The sequence below is a fragment of the Mycetomoellerius zeteki genome, unplaced genomic scaffold (assembly GCF_001594055.1).
Source record: "Mycetomoellerius zeteki isolate Tzet28-1 unplaced genomic scaffold, Tzet1.0 scaffold15, whole genome shotgun sequence".
In the NCBI taxonomy this organism is placed as follows: Eukaryota; Metazoa; Arthropoda; class Insecta; order Hymenoptera; family Formicidae; genus Mycetomoellerius; species Mycetomoellerius zeteki.
Genome location: NW_017256447.1, coordinates 82,919 through 83,293, shown reverse-complemented (window position 1 = coordinate 83,293; position 375 = coordinate 82,919).

Sequence of the window (375 nt, the reverse complement as noted above, 5' to 3'; positions counted from 1 at the left end):
CTCTCTCTCTCTCTCTGTCTCTTTATCTTTCCTTCCTCGTTCTACCCGAGACTTGCCGCTCACTTGTTCCGCTATTGATATCAGGGGTCGCGTTCCCTCTCACTGCACTTCCTCCTTCCTCCTGCCAGAACCGCCCTTCCCCCCTCGCCCGTTTGTTAACTAGCTTCTTCTCTCTTGGTTTCCTCTCCCCTTTCGGTCCTTTCCGCCCTTCCACCGAACAAATACGAAACTTCCCCATCTTGCTCTCACCCGGAAAGCTTCCCCCTCCTCGAATTCGCAGCTGTGCGTCTTACATCCTGCGTCCTGCTTGCGCAACTTTTCATCCTCCTTGGCGTGTCTCATATCGTCTCTTGCGACACGTCGAATTTTCATTTA